The sequence below is a fragment of the Thermobia domestica genome, chromosome 7, assembly GCF_964235325.1.
Source record: "Thermobia domestica chromosome 7, izTheDome1.hap1.1, whole genome shotgun sequence".
In the NCBI taxonomy this organism is placed as follows: Eukaryota; Metazoa; Arthropoda; class Insecta; order Zygentoma; family Lepismatidae; genus Thermobia; species Thermobia domestica.
In genome coordinates, this window is record NC_137460.1 from 36,335,620 (window position 1) to 36,350,026 (window position 14,407).

The following is a 14,407-nucleotide window of genomic DNA, read 5'->3' on the forward strand; positions in this document are numbered from 1 at the left end:
TTGTAACTTAACAACACTCGAACCACCAGACTGATCTCGACAAAAACTTTCAACATAGATGAGGTTCGGGCCTGAGATGGTTTTATCATTTCACTTTGAAGGTGCAACTTGGAGGAAGGAAGTGCGGATATATATTAAAAATTATCGATCTTAGTGTCGAACCCATAGTTTTCGGGGTTGCTGAGATGAACACTGACATCTCCGATGAAGCTTAAATTCTAATTCAGCACTGCAACTTGGAGGAAGGAGAGGAAGATGTATAAAATGATCGAAAATGACCGCTATAAGTGTCGAATCCATAGTTTTTGGGGTCGCTGAGGTGAATAGTTACACTTTCGATGCCGTTTAAATTCAAATTTACTCCCGCAAATTGAGGGAGGTATATAAAAATGATGCAAAATAATTGATATTAGTGTGAATCCATAGTTTTCGAAGTCGCTGAGGTGAACAGTGACACTTTCGATGCTGTTTAAAAAAATTTAATTTGTCCCCGCAAATTGAGGGAGGGGGTGGTATATTAAAATGTTGGAAAATAATCGATATTAGTGTGAATCCATAGTTTTCGAGGTCGCTGAGGTTAACAGTGACACTTTCGATGCTGTTTAAAAAATTTTAATTTGTCCCCGCAAATTGAGGGAGGGGGTGGTATATTAAAATGTTGGAAAATAATCGATATTAGTGTAAATCCATAGTTTTCAGGGCCACTGAGATAAATAGTAACATTTCCGATGCAGTTTAAATCCAATTTCAACGCCGAAACTTTAGGGAGGGGGAAGGGGGTGATATATAAAAAATGATCAAAAATGACTGATATTAGTGTTGAATCTATAGTTTTTGGGATTGCTGAGATGAGCAGTGACACTTCTAATGCCGTTTAAAGCCAAATTAAGCGCCGTGACCTGGGGACAGAGGAGAGGGGTATATATATGAAATAGTATATATATATATATATATATATATATATGTGTGTGTGTGTGTGTGTGTGTGTGTGTGACCGATATTATAGTCGAATACATCGTTTTTGGGGTTGCTTTGATGAACAGTAACACTTCCGATGCCGTTTACATCCAAATTCATCTCCGCAACTTGGAGGCGGAGAGCTATATAAAAATGATCGAAAATGACCGATATTAGTGTCGAATCCATAGTTTTTAGAGTCGGTGAAATGAACAGTAACACTTCCGATGCACTTTAAATCCAAATGCATCCCCGCAACTTGGAGGCGGATATATATATGATCCAAAATGATCTATACTAGTGTTGAATTCATGGTTTTTGGGGTCCGGAGATGAACAGTGACACTTCCGATGACATTTAAATCCAAATTCAGCACCGCAACTTGTGGCGGGAGAAGATGTGGGTATATAAAAATGGTCGAAAATTGTCGATATCAGTGTCGAATTCATACTTTTCTGGGTGGCTGAGATGAACAGTGACACTTCCGATGCCGTTTAAATCCAAATTCAGCCCCCATTATTACTCCTAAAGGGAGAGGATGACATGTAATAGTAAGTGAAAATGACTGATACTAGTGTCAAACTCATAGTTTTGGGGTCCCTAAGTTCACTGGTGACAGTGTTGATGCTCCTTATACCGAAAATGAAACTATTCTCCCCGTATGAAGAACGGGTAATCTGCTAGTTTTTAAGAATAACGAACGGAAGTTTCACATGTTATATTCTTTACTATATTTGTCGCTGCTCAAATTTACGCACTTATGCGGTGTATGTATGTATATGTAAAGAAAATCGTTTCTCTTTTTGAGTTCTTCGAAAAGTATACAAATAATAAAGAGGTATTTTTTATCAGAAAACTAAAAAGTAAAATTAAAAGATGTTGCTTTAACTATTTTTCCTGCTAGCGAAATACGTTGTATGTATAGATGCTGCAGACACGTTACAGCAAATAAGATTAGCATCAGGCGAATAAATAGTTTTTAAATTACATTATCCGGGTTTTGCCAATATTTCCGAACAAAAGATTTTTTCCAATGGGTTCAAAATTTACAAAAATTTACACAGCACAAGGAAGATTGAATTTTTGGCGGGCTTATTTTTGCACGTAGAAAATTGAAATTTTGCACAAACATGCAGTCCACCGAGTAGTATTTACCAGATTTTTTCTTCAGATTTCTGCGTTAAAACCAGAGGGGGGGATCCAGAGGGTCAAAAAGTTGAAAAAAAGCATATTTTTACCCAAAAATCCCGTTTTCCCTCATTTTCCTGCCTTAGATACATGATGGAGACAAGTGAATGGTACCGCCTGAAAGGCAGTTCTATTCTGAAGAGAATCATGTGCGACACATGGCCCTAGGGTAATTAGGGAAGTGTCAGGGAATTTTTACCAAAATATACTTCTGTATAGGGGAATTTTGGACATTTTCAGTATTATTTTTTGCGGGCTTATTTTTGCACGTAGAAGATTGAAATTGTGCACAAACATTCAGTCCACCGAGTAGTATCTACCAGATTTTTAAAAATCAGATTTCTGCGTTAAAACAGTGGGGTACAGAGGGGCTAAACCTTGAAAAAGGGAAATTTTAACCAAAAAATCCCTTTCACAAGGTTTTCCCGCCTTAGATATATAATGGGGACAAGTGGATGGCACGCCTGAAAGGCAGTTCTATTCTGAAGAGAATGATGGGCGAAACATGACGCTAGGGTAATTAGGGATGTATCAGGGAATGTTTAAAAATTTCCCTCTGTATACGGGAATATTGGACATTGTCGGTATTTTTTTTTTTTTTTTTTTTTGGCAGGCTTACTTTTGCACCTGGAAAATTGGAATTGTGCATAAACATTCAGCCTACCGAGTAGTATTTACCAGATTTTTTTCAGATCTCTGCGTTAAAATAGGGGGGTCCAGGGGGAGCTAAAATTTGAAAAAAGGATATTTAGACCCAAAAAATCCCGTTTTTCCTCATTTTCCCGCCTTAGATACATGATGGAGACACGTGAGTCATACCGCCTGAAAGGCAGTTCTATTCTGAAGAGAATGATGGGCGAAACATGACCCTAGGCTAATTAGGGATATCTCAAGAAATTTTTTACCTGAGATTATGGTGTTTTACGGTAATTTGGGGCATGGTGGGAATTCCTGATAAAATTTCTCTCGTCCTTGGTATTCAAGATAGAAACTTGAAATTTGGCACACACATTCAGTATACCAAGTACTATTTCTCAGATTTTTTTTAGATGGTTACGTTCACACAGGGGGGGGGGGGCAGGGGGGCCCAAAGTTCGAGAAAAAAATTCCCTCCGAAATTTTCACTTTGACATTTTTTCCCGCTTCTGGTATATTGTATGAGCATGTAAGTGGTACCATTTGAAAGCCAGCTCTATTCTGAAGAGAATGAGGTATGAACCATGATCCTAGCATAAACAGTGACGATGCAGTAGCTGCTTGACTGAAAGTCTAAAAAATAGCCCAAAAACACAAGATCCCAAAAGGGTTAATGGTCACCTGGCAATACATTCGGTCGCAGACAAAACCCACCCAAAAGCTTTAATGTCTAGAACAAAAGTCTACTAGATACATATTTTATGATTAAACATTAAATACACACTCTATGTACGAAAACGATGTATACATTAAAAGCTCAATAAATTTAAAATTGAAAGGACAATTAAGTTATTCAGTATAATTACTAGTTGATATGTAAAAGCGTAAAAATGAAATGAAATCTTTGAGTTTGACGTCTTAAGGTTATGCCGGATAGGCTAAAGGAGACGGTGATGATGAGAAATGAAGAAAATGAAGTAAGTGGGGGGAAACAGAAGAACCCCGAGGAAACCCACGCACACGGTGTTTGTCCACCACAAAGTTCACATGGCAGGAGTCGAGATCGAACCCGGGCCCAATGCACCAGAGGTGAACTCTCTATCACTGAGCCGCCGAAGCCCGATGTATAAGCGGAAAAAATAAACATATGTAACGATCACCTACGATCAGGACAGTATACAATGTGAGAATGAAAAAAAAAATCCAATATTAAACAAAATAAAGCTGTGTTTTCCTACAAGTTAACAAGAAACCGTTGGAAAAGTTTCCGTGGCTGCATTAAGACATGGAACACAAGCTAAAAATTAACTTCCCAAGTAAAATTTATTTACAGAAAGTAGTTCGTGACCTGAAAAACCAAGAACAGTAAGGAGTATTTAAACTTCGGGTTTTGAGGTCACGGAGGTCTTTCTCGGAGGGTCCTACTGCACGTTTGCCGAGGAGTTCTTGATTAACAAGCTGCTTCGATTTCGGAAGAGAGAGGCCCAGAGTTCAATTCAGTTTTATTCAGCTCCATAAGCCACGCAAAGAGTTTGCTGTGGGCTGTGACTGTTGCCTACCTCAGAGGTCCTGAGATCCATACCGTTCTATATAGCTACGCAAAGAGGTTTGCTGTGGACTACCACTGATGCTCTCTTTAGAGGTCAAAAGTTCGATCCCGACTACGTAGCCACACAAAGAGGTTTGTAGTGGGCTCAAACCTGATCGCTACTCTAGGCTTGGAAGAGAAAGACGTGATGCATCTAGTGAATTGTAGTGCCTATAATTAGTATGCAATTAAAACAGTTATCGTGGGATATAAAAAGAACACGAGAAGCTGACTTCCAATACGAGGCCGAAACGTGTAAGTAGCCAGTAATGAAATTTAATGCATAAATGATAGATTCACTCTTAAAACAGTTCTAAGCGATATAGCCCAAGGCTTATCTTATGCCTGGCGTGTTATTTCAAATCATTTTGCTAATATGATAATCTTTGTAAGTCAAACAAAATATATATAATTTTAAACTCTGTTAAACTAACTTTTGTGACACACAGAGTTTGACCCTGGTTTAGCAGATACGCAGTAGTGACCAACAGATTCCCTTTTGTTGTATGTATATCTTATGTAAATAAACAAATCATCATCATTATATATTTTCTCCCTTATTCCATTTTGCAATTGTTAAATAAGATTAACAAAAGTTTGTAAGAACTAATAGCGTTATATTAACAAAGGTTCACCAAGTAGTTTATAAAATAATTTCGTCCTTATTTGATGGAATTGCAGGGGCTTATCGCCCATCCTTGTTAGGAAGAAGAAGCATATACAGTTTATTGCATTGCAGATAGCATACCCTACAGGGAAATTAAATTATAGGTCACACCCTATCACTGTACTACAACACCAAACTAGTAATATTCCAAGACAAGAACCATTGTCTTGTTCTACAAATAACACTAGACTAGCAAGTGATAACACAATACGTGTACAGAAACCAATACATAGTCATTCAGGGAGTAGCCAGCAAGTTATTCTAGAAGGCCTTGATTTTTACAAACTAAAAACAAATCTAAAGTTTCTTTCAAGATTATGAAACAATTAATAACGCATAGATACATACGTATTTCAGAAGTGCATATTATTATTATTATTAGTAGTAGTAGTAGTAGTAGTAGTAGTAGTAGTAGTAGTAGTAGTAGTAGTAGTAGTAGTAGTAGTAGTAGTAGTAGTAGTAGTAGTAGTAGTAGTAGTAGTAGTAGTAGTAGTAGTAGTAGTAGTAGTAGTAGTAGTAGTAGTAGTAGTAGTAGTAGTAGTAGTAGTAGTAGTAGTAGTAGTAGTAGTAGTAGTAGTAGTAGTAGTAGTAGTAGTAGTAGTAGTAGTAGTAGTAGTAGTAGTAGTAGTAGTAGTAGTAGTAGTAGTAGTAGTAGTAGTAGTAGTAGTAGTAGTAGTAGTAGTAGTAGTAGTAGTAGTAGTAGTAGTAGTAGTAGTAGTAGAAGAAGAATTAGTAGTAGTATATTTCATATATGCTACATTTCTGAAACTTGAGTTTTGAGAGTACGTGAAGTTAAAATCAAAGGTTATGTTACGGACGGCAAATGATGCCTTAACACCAAAAACACATTCCTGGCCGGGTCCGGGGGTTAGTCTGTTTTATGTTTACTAAACGTGTTTAATAATTACAGCAAATGAAGGATGTTTGTAATAGAATGTGAAAGAATACAGTTTTAAAAGAATTAAACTACGTCAACATGTTAAAATAATTAAAAGAACCTAATTAATTAGCCACTTTGTACGAGGCCTAAAGGAAAAGAGTTTTCTGCCCAAATCTTATAAGCAGTGGGATATTTTAATATTATAGAAATTGACCCTCCTTCCCCTTAGAAGTGTAATTTTCAAGATACTGAAACATATAGTATTTTATTACTTTTAGTTAAAAGTTCAAATACCGAGTTTCACGCATCTAGCTTAAACAAATCCTTCCTTAATTTATTTACATATTTTCTGAGTAAGTAATGGGGAATTCGAACATTAAAAAAGTGCTCCCTTTGCTCTTTCCTTTTTATGTGTTCAATTTTCAGTTTTTTTAAACAGGAAAGATTATATGCCAAGTTTCATTTTACTAGCTTCAGAAACTTGCGAGATACACTACCCTTTAAAAAAATCTTGCCCCACCCGTTTTACGATACTTATTTCCAAAAATTCTTTCTTATGTCCTGCTTTCATAAGAAAATTATATTTTATAATTAAAATTTAACGACTCTACTTGTAGTAGTATGCCCAAAAAATCACTCATCTTTACTCTTTTATATAAGAGTACAGAAGATAAATACAGTCAAACAAATGGATTTCCATGAACAGTTTCCGATTTCTTATAACTACCTGATTCGTACATTTCCCACAAGCTGTGATTTTCAATTTACGCTCTGTCAAGGTCCATGTTTCAAAAAGGAACTAACTGGAAATATAATAATATTATGTATTTGTGTACATGTGTAATATGTATAAATTTATTGTCTTATTGAAGCTTTCGTAATCTGGAAATAAACTTTTGATTTGCTTTTAATATATAAAAATCATGCTCCCCTAGAAAAATTTGCAGACTACACCCCTAAATGACTATGTAGTAATTTCTGCAAAAATGGCACAGGACCTAAAATTTAGGTCTAATGCCTGTATTTTTAGGACTTGTGCCATTTAAGACTTATTAATGTCACCCACTGTATTGCATAATAAATGTTCTTTGCTCAATTTTAAATTTACTGCGTTCTTTATGTATACAGTTGGTATTTAATGTTCACTCGTGAAATGTCTAGTGAGTTTTTGTCCTAATTAAGTAAACTTTGGTGGATTTTTGTCCTACTCTTAATAAAAATACGCTCCGCACAGTATATGTTGCAATTCTGAATGTTTGCTTGGTTTCAGAAGTCTGGTAAAATATGCTTTTTAAACATTTTTTTATTATTTATTTATTTATTTATTTATTTATTTATTTTTGTTTTAGGAATTTGTCTTGAGATTCTCGTATCTCCATTCGAAAGAAACGAATTTCTTAACAAATTATATAATTAATTCTTAGAATGAAATAGGTTGTATTATGTAATTCGTGTATAAGTGCAGAACAGATAGTGATAATAACGATCTTAGTAGTACAAATATAGCTGTTACTGTTGGAATTAGATACGTTCGTAACATTATTGCCAACTAGTTGCTGCATCGTCCCAATTTCGTGGTGGCGAATTTCAGAACTAAAGCAAGTGAATGATAAAGGTACAAGTCCTAAATGGCAGAAGTCCTAAAAGGCAGAAGTCCTAAAAGGCACAAGTCCTAAAAATCATATCGTGGCAGAAGTCCTAAACGGCAGAAGTCCTAAAAGGCAGAAGTCCTAAAGTGCAGAAGTCCTAAAATGCAGAAGTCCTAAAGTGCAGAAGTCCTAAAGTGCAGAAGTCCTAAAGTGCAGAAGTCCTAAAGTGCAGAAGTCCTAAAATTTAGGTCTAGTGCCCATATTTTTAGGACTTCTGCATTTTAGGACTTCTGCACTTTAGGACTTCTGGATGTCACCCGCTCTCGGAACACACGAGAAAATTGTATTCAAAAGCTGGGACTAACAAAACACTTCTCGTGCAGTGACGGATTTAGAATTTCAAGCGGTAGGTGATGACAGCGAAACTTTCAGCACCAGAGCAGTAGTTGTGCCCAAGATTACATCTAATCTCCCAAAGGCACCAGTTCCGGACCCAAGCTTGTGGAATCACTTAAGCGGTATCAAGCTCGCGGACCCAACGTTCAATGTGGTGGGCCCTATGGATATATTGCTAGGTGGAGACGTGTTTCCTTTATTATTGTGTAGTGGAAAACGAGTGGGACCCATTGGATCGCCCGTAGCGATAGAAACTGCTCTCGGTTGGATCGTCGCAGGGAGCATCGCTCCTACTGGACGTAGTGTTACAGTTACATCTCACCATGTCGCTTGTGAGGTTGAAATCAGTTTGCAGAGGTTTTGGGAAATAGAAGAGCTTCCGCCCCAGAAACACCTCACACTAGAAGAAAAAAAGTGCGAGCAACATTTCAAAGACACATACTACCGGGACAAACACGGAAGATTCACGGTAAGCCTACCCTTCAAGGATAGTGTAAAGACTCTCGGTGCATCTAGAGACATTGCTGTTAGAAGACTTTTGCACAGTGAACGCAAGCTTGCAAAGTCACCTGCCCTACAAGAGCAATATCGGGAATTTATGCGGGAATATCTTGATCTAGGTCACATGGAGATCGTGCCAATAGGAGAAAGAAACGTTTCCCCAGAGAAGAGTTGCTACTTGCCCCACCATGCAGTGATGAAGCCAAGTAGCTCAACTACAAAATTAAGAGTTGTGTTTGACGCTAGTGCCAAAACGTCATCTGGTGTGTCATTAAATGATAAGCTTATGATCGGGCCCAAACTCCAAGATGACATATTGCCACTATTACTGCGATTTCGAGGCCACAAGATTCCCCTGTGTGCTGATATAGCGAAAATGTATCGTGCTGTGCTAGTAAACAAGGTGGACAGAGATTACACGAGAATTGTGTGGCGTGAGTCGCCGGATTTGCCCATTCAGGACTTTCGTTTACGGACGGTAACATATGGTACTGCGAGTGCGTCTTTCCTGGCGACACGCTGTCTGCAACAGCTGGCAGAAGATGAGGGTGAGCACTTTCCCCTGGCGGCTCCAGTGGTCAAGCGGGACTTTTTTATGGATGACCTCCTTTTAGGGGCGGCTTCGGTGCCAGAAGCCATCGAGCTTCAACGACAACTGATCGAGCTACTGAGAAGAGGAGGTTTTGAATTGAGGAAGTGGTCCTCAAATGAGATTGAAGTGTTAGAGGCTATCCCAGCTCATATGCGTGAAACGAATGTGCCCTTTCGTTTTGACACTGACGACACACTTAAAACGCTTGGTGTCGAGTGGTCTCCCTCCGCGGACGAATTCGGTTTTAGAGTGTGCCCTTCAAAACCCCACTCAGTGCTGACGAAGCGAATTATACTGTCCGAAGTAGCAAAATTATTTGATCCACTTGGTTTGTTGTCTCCTGTAACCATTAAAGCCAAAATATTGTTGCAGACCTTGTGGAAAAATAAGTTGGACTGGGATGACGCACTTCCGGTAGAGCTTTGTGAAGTATGGTGCAAATGCTGTTGCGAGTTACCGCTATTAAGCGAACTTACCGTGGAGCGCTGCATCGTACCAGTAAATACAGTCAAGTGTCAATTAATTGGTTTCTGTGATGCTTCTGAAAAGGCCTACGCTAGTGTCGCCTATTTGCGGGCAGAATGCGCAGATGGTCACGTGGAAAGCAGATTAATTGCAGCAAAAACGAAGGTTGCCCCAATAAAAACAATGACCCTACCGAGACTCGAGCTGTGTGCGGCTGTGCTTTTGGCAAGGCTACTTAGCGCTGTGTTAAAGGCTATCCTACTCAAGATAGAAGATATAATTGCCTTCAGTGACTCCACCATAGTGCTTTCGTGGTTAGCAGCTGAGCCTAACAAGTGGAAAACGTTTGTGGCAAATCGTGTCTCCGAGATACAGAGCTTAATTCCCTCGGCTCGCTGGCGTCACGTAAATAGTGCAGAAAACCCCGCGGACAGTGCTTCGAGGGGAATCAATCCGAGTGAATTGTTGTGTCATGACTTATGGTGGTTTGGTCCTTCGTGGCTATCACAGCCAGTGCTATCCGACGATCCGGGTCCGGACTTCGACCCCCACGCTACGATGGAAGAAAGGCAAAAGTGTGTGACAGCTATGTGTACTACTATAACGGATGACATCACAAACCGTTATTCGTCATTCACGAGGTCAAGGCGTGTTTTAGCATGGTGTCTAAGATTCATCAACAATCTCAAGGCTAATTCCCCAAGACAAAGTGGGCCATTAACGGCTAATGAGCTAAAAGCTTCATTGTTATGCTTAGTGAAACAAACGCAAAGTGAAGCATTTGCTATAGAACTAGAACATTTAAAGAGCGGTAAACCCTTACCCCCCAAGAGACCTATTTTGTGCTTAAGTCCATTTATTGACAATGACGGGATAATGAGAGTGGGAGGTCGATTACAACACGCAGAGATCGCCACAGATCACAAACATCCCATTTTAATGCCAAAGAATCATAAGTTAAGTGAACTGTTGATTCAACACGAACATGAGGCTACACTGCATGGCGGCCCTCAATTGGTAACAACTAGCCTGAGGCAAAAGTATTGGATACTTGGAGCTAGGAATCTAGTGAGAGCGATTACGCGAAGGTGTGTAAAGTGTCATCGTTTTGCTTCCAAAGGAGAAAAACAAATGATGGGCTCCCTACCAGCAGCCAGAGTGAATTTTAGTCGATGTTTTCTTCAAGTAGGTGTCTATTACGCGGGCTCTATTCTTCTTAAGAACGCTTTTGGAAGAAGGAGAGTGCCGTATAAGGCGTATATAGTTATATTTGTATGCATCTCTACAAAGGCCATTCACTTAGAGCTTGTGTCGGATGCAACTTCTAATTGTTTCCTAGCTGCTTTTAGGCGCTTTGTCTCCCGTCGAGGGATCCCCACTGATGTCTATAGTGATTGCGGGACAAATTTCGTCGGTGCTAGCAAAGAGTTAAAACAGCTTTTAGGTTCCAGTGCGCACAGAGAGGGAAACGAAACAACTTCAGCGTATTTAAGTGAACAGGGGATATCTTGGCATTTCAGTCCCCCCCTTACCCCGCACTTCGGTGGCTTGTGGGAAGCAGGTGTGAAGAGGATCAAACATCATTTGAAACGAGCTGTGGGCAATGTTACGTTGAGTTACGAAGAGATGTATACTGTTCTATCTCAAATCGAAGCAGTACTAAACTCTCGCCCCCTTACACCAGTATCTAGCGATCCCAATGATCTTTCCGTGTTAACACCAGCTCATTTTCTCATTGGAGATAGTTTGGTTGCCATTCCTGACAGGAATCCTTTTGAAGGCAAAATATCCAACCCTCGAAGATGGCAATTAGTTCAACAGCTGACTCGCCATTTCTGGAAACGGTGGGTGCAAGAATACTTGTCACGCCTTCAACAAAGACCTAAGTGGTTGGCTCCGCGGAAAAACGTCCAGAAGGGGGACATGGTATTGTTAAAGGAATCCTCCCTTCCCCCTCAGCAGTGGAAAATGGGAAGAATCACGGAAGTCCATGCTGGGACCGATGGACTAGTGCGAGCAGTAACAGTAAAAACAGCCTCCGGCGAACTTAAACGTCCGATTGTAAAGTTGTGTGTGCTTCCCTTTGAAGTGAATAGAGAAGCTGAGTGAAAAAAAAAAAAAAAAAAAAAAAAAAAAACTTGTTCGCAATAGCGACGAATGTTTGTTTACGTTGTATAAATAGTGAAAATATAAAATTCTTTGTTTGTGTTTTTTGAAATGTAGCATTTCAAGGCGGGCGGTATGTTCGAGCCTGTGCATGGGCAATTCGTTCATTTTTTCTTTTCGTTTTTGTGTATGTGTAGTGTGAGAAAGTTTTCTTTTTTGGCAATAGATGGCCTATGCCTACCGCTCGCCCACTCCCTTTCTTGGGGGTTGTTTTTAGCGTCCTCCAGCACAGTGTGAGAGAGAGACGCGACAAGAGTTTTGTGTGTGTGTGAGAGTTCTTACATCCTTCAAGTGAAAAATTATCCATCTAAAAACATTAAGGAACTTGAGAACAATTCAAAATTGGGGATAGTAGACAACTGAGTATATCATTTTACACATTTATCTGAATTTTCTGTAGTTGTATAGTTTTTCATATATTTTAAAATAAAACCTTTAAAATGACAAACCGTCGTTTGGTAAGAAGCTCAAACAGCACCCTTGCAGGTTTGAATCAACGTGGAGCAGCGGAAAGTCATTAGATTTCTGTTAGCTGAAGGGTTGAAATACACTTTCTTGAACATCAGTGTGTCATAAACAATGTGGTGAGCTAATCCGACACTAAATGTTCATCTTTGCTGCAATATCACTCACCGTAATACGCCTGTTTTCCCGTATCAACTCATCAAATTTCGCAATGTTGTTTTCCGTGACTGCACAGGCAGAGTCCTGGGTATGGCGAATCTTCAAACACTTGTCATACCCTGTTTGAACATATCTACCCACTAGTACACTTGTGTTCAACTCAAACAACTTTTACCATATTGCACTCCCATCATCCGACGGTGAATTTCGATTGGTTTCAGCTAACATAAGTCTAATGACACTTCGCTGCTCCACGTTGGTGCAAACCTGAAAGGGTGCCGCCATCTTGTTTCACTGATTCCCAGCATCCCGTTCGCGAGATAATAGTTCTACGACACCATAAAAAAATAACAAAGAAGCACAATCTTTGTCAAAGTTTTGTATTTTTTTTATACAGTTTTTCCGGTTATTGGATGGTCCTCAGCCATAGAAAATAGAGCTGTCGCTGCTATTATTATTATCATCAAAGAAAAAACAAAAATGAAATAAAAAAGATTATTACTTCTCTGTTTCAGTTGCAAATACAGGTAACTTTTATCATGTTCAAGGAACTGAACACTCACCTTCGTTTTCAATTGTTTCTTAATCTCATTTGCAAAAGAGACGTTTTGATACGTAAATTTGCACGAAAAGTTAGGAAAAAGGTATGCAGCATACTTCCTATCATTCGTGTTACTCACCAGACGAAACGGCACGAACAAACGAAAAACACGAATAATCGGAAATTTTTATTGATTTGCCACAAGAATGGTTCAGCATAAAAAAAAGTATATATACTCGTAAGAGAGGTTGCTTTACAGTAAAAATAAACTCTGAATACAAGTATTGTACTATGCAATCGAGTTTTCAATTTTCATCATCAATGTATTTCTCGCATTCGGTGCGTGCAATATAAAATATTGGCCTAACAATATGGCTGTTCTAAATTGGCTGGTTCCAGTGAATAACTGGCTAAGTCGAGAAAAGTAAATTTTACAGGAGAGAAGTTTACAGTTTAATTTTACAACAGTTACCATGCTAATTTTGACATGACAAAATGCATAACTTCCTCAATTTTATGAATTCGCCTTAACCGCTTTTACACAATGTAGAACTCGCCAAAAGAAGCTTATACCTGTAAAATCTCAATTTCAAAAAAAGCCGACTTAGCCGGTTATTCACTGGAACCAGCCAATTAGTATATCACAGTAAAATATTATTATTAAATACCCTGAACGATTAATCCACAAACCGGATAATCCGCGCACGAATTATCGAGTTTGCTGTAAATGCTTTCGTCTGCTGCAATCCCACTTGAGACTGAGAGTGTGAAGAAGACGCTTTCAACTCACGAAAACTCTATTGCTCTCTAATTAAGAATAGATGTTTTAGCCGTTGTGGCCTTTAATTAATTAAATAAATAAATAAATAAATAAATAAAAATAAATTTATAAAAGTAATAATGAAGTGTTTATGAGTGTTAATTGATCCCGAAGTTAAAATCACAGGTTTTTATGTCAAATGCAATTCCAGCTTATGGAACCTTCTAAATATGTTTTTAGCTAGCAACTCCAAATAAGAACTAATAATGAGAATTCATTTCTCTACAGTCAACGTATCGTTTAATTTACAACTTCCTAGTTTGTAATCTGTGTCAATTATTAATATTTAACTTTTATCTGAAAATGTGAAAAATTACAGGAAACTTACGGATTGCGTTAACATCGTATTCGGGCAATCAATATCTGACGAAGCTTACTCTCACATAAGGCCTGGGTTTTCTTGTACATATATAGTTTACATATCTTGTTAATACTTTATTATTAAATTTCCACGATGGTCATCCACTTAACTGGATTATGACTGACATTCGGAACCTCAAAATGGCTCAGAGCTTCACGTCAAGAAGCAGACATGTCAAATTTGCGTGGCATGTATTGTCCTTATTTCATTTTTCTGTATTCTTCAGTTTACACGGAGAAAATTCCAAGTATATTATAAAATATTTAAAAAGAAGAGATATAATTAGTACAAACTAGAACGATCAGGTAAAATCATTTGAACTTTCCAACTTATGCCAAGTAGCGTTTCAAGACTGAATTAAAAGAAAGGTTCTGCGATTTAAGATCTATCTAAAATGAGCTTTCCTTGTTTCCTGCCTCTTATCAACCGACGTTGA

The 14,407-nt window shown here is 38.4% G+C and overlaps 1 protein-coding gene across 2 annotated transcripts in view; it reads right to left on the reverse strand.

Annotated features, from left to right (window-relative positions):
- The window catches only part of LOC145690007 (uncharacterized), an 865,423-nt gene that overhangs the window by 114,055 nt on the left and 736,961 nt on the right, over nucleotides 1-14,407 (reverse strand). The gene's annotated exons all lie outside the window — the stretch shown is intronic.